General features: G+C 40.1%; 1 long non-coding RNA gene across 1 annotated transcript; it reads right to left on the bottom strand.

Moving 5' to 3' along the window:
* Nucleotides 1-682: 682 nt before the first annotated feature.
* LOC306994318 lies at nucleotides 683-2219 on the bottom strand. The gene is made up of 3 exons (XR_013796662.1): nucleotides 2168-2219; nucleotides 1944-2015; nucleotides 683-987 (listed from the first exon to the last, which is right to left on the bottom strand). It is a non-coding gene; the product is annotated as an uncharacterized lncRNA (long non-coding RNA).
* Nucleotides 2220-2512: the final 293 nt, after the last annotated feature.

Below are 2512 nucleotides of genomic sequence, written 5' to 3'. Positions count from 1 at the left end.
AGCCCTCATCAAATGTTTTTAAAGCATTGAACAACCAACCACAATACAGGATAAGGCAGTACAAAAGACATAGCTTATTTGAAATTAAAGAACTACTCTCTTTAGCGTCAAAAACAAAACACTGAAAACCTGGGAAATGTGTGTGAAAGTAACAATCCCTTAAAGTACTTGCTTGTTGACACAGAGGGTATAGATTACATATACATTGAAACCTTATTTTATGAAAGACATTATGTCAGTTACTTGAAACAATGCATTATAATATTATCCTGAGGTAGTAAGAAAAAAGAAATAGTGTCTGAAGGGTGGGGATAAAAAAAAAAAAACCGTCATTAATAGCCCTCATTAATACATGTCAACATGGCAGCTTCAGTCAAAACTAGGTGGCATGCTTGTACAAGAAAACATCAATAGCAATCCTTGAATGAAAATGAGAAAATCAAAACGAAACCCATTACAAACATTTTCGCTGGATATCTAAGGTGGCACTGATTATAACCATACACAGTGAGCATTTTTCTAAGTTCAACAGAAATTAAAGCCACAGTTGGCATGTTCTAGTTCAGTTTTCCCCAAACCTGTCCTGGAGAACCCCCAACACTGCACGTTTTCTTTGTCTCCCTAATCAAACGCACCAGATTCAACTCATCAGCTCATTTTAACCCATGTGATGAGCTGATGAGTTAAATCTGGTGCGTTTGATTAGGGAGACAAAGAAAACGTGCAGTGTTGGGGGTACACCAGGACAGGTTTGGGAACCACTGTTCTAGTTCTATCTATTCATCTTCCTTTTCATTGATATGATTCTATTGTGAATGTAGTATTTGATTGCAGCCCAGTCTCGGTCTTTCAGAGCCACTGGTTCTGCCTGGAGGCAGGAGTCACAGTCCTTTTTACCTGGCACCTTGCAGCTGGTTATGAAATGAATCATGTGCCGCTCCACAGCCTTCACTTCATTACCTGTCCACTTGCTCCTCACCTTCCCAGCTGTCGAATGTAAACCAAAGACATGTATTAAAGATGAAACAATGGCTCTGCTAAAGTGAAACATTGAGGATTTGATAAACAACATATATTTTGTTAAATCCATTCTCCGATAAGTTATGGGTTTTTTTTCTTCTCCGTTTAGTATTTCCTGTTTTATTTCACATGTCTGTCCCCATTTGTGAATGCTAGTTTGTCTCATCTGTATCAGTAAGTGTTACAGCATAGTTTGTTTCCCAGTGTTAGTCTCCTAAACCCCTTTTCCACCAAAAAAGAACTGGTTCGGAACTGGTACTGGTTCAAAGTTGGTTCAACTTGCGAACCACCTCAGAACCAGTTTGTTTTTCCACTGACTAGAGAGCCCAGCGAACGACGTCATCACTGTGTACGTTGCCATACATCTTAGCTTTCCCAACTTCAAGCATAACAATTACAATGTTGGACTACATCGTCTTTCTGCAAATGTTTCTCCTGGCTTTGCAATACTATATTGGGGTCAGAAGAAGACGTTTAGAACACCTTTGTGCTGCTCGTCTGGATTACTATAGACGGAGATTACGTTCGAGAAGAAGTTTGACAATAACCCCACCCCCAGCCCCCGACGTAAGCATGACATGGTAAAAGAACGGTTCTAGTCCAGCAAAGAGTTGGTGCTGCTTTAAGAACCAATTTTCCTGGCCGAGTACCGGTTCTTTGGCTGTTGAAACACAAAGAACTGGTTCACGAGTAGGCACCGGCTCCGAACCGGCACCAGCACTGCCTTGGTGGAAAAGGGGTACTTAGGTACTGGGTACTGTTATATTGACCTTTATTCTGTGTACCTTGACTCAGCCTAAGCCTTGTGATTTGGATACCTGACTGCTATTTCCAGTCATGATAATTTAGTAGTTATGATATTATATGGCATTACATTTTTCTAAAAGAGTAATGTGGTGTATCCACATGCTTACAGTATTTACCTTGCTTTGCAGTGGAGCACTTTGAAGAAGTTTGGGATGTAACCACTTGAAGTGCTGTGTTCTGCTGGGAATCTGAAAACAATGAATTTAAATATATTTCAAATAAAAGCACAACTTCACATACTGCCATCTCGGTGAAGGCAAGAATAAATCATTGTTTTCATTATGAACGCATTCACTTTTTGGTGAGCAAATTTTGTATTTCAGCGCCTTTTATATTTTACCATGTGTTGGTTGAGTGTTGCTGACGTTTGCGTTGTCCAAGACGGTTGAGGCTCCAAATTATCCAGGGTGGTTGAAGTATGCGAGTCCCTCAGAAGTGTCCGATCCCCAGAAGTCTCAGTTCTTGAGCCTTAGAAAAGTAAAAATGAAATATGACCATTAATGACAATGAGTTTGTTTGATTGTATTATTCTATGAAGTCAACCTCAATGTCAGACAACAAAAGAGCTTAGTGGAAGTCTGAACCTGCTGGCTTGAAAAGGCCCCACTCATATCAAAAAGTATACTGTATCTCTCCTCATGGTGGGATATCAAGAGGAAAGCCCAGCTCTCTATTGTTTCCTGTA

This window comes from Phoxinus phoxinus (assembly GCF_949152265.1).
Source record: "Phoxinus phoxinus genome assembly, contig: scaffold_48, whole genome shotgun sequence".
In the NCBI taxonomy this organism is placed as follows: Eukaryota; Metazoa; Chordata; class Actinopteri; order Cypriniformes; family Leuciscidae; genus Phoxinus; species Phoxinus phoxinus.
This window is presented reverse-complemented; position numbering and strand designations above follow the sequence as displayed.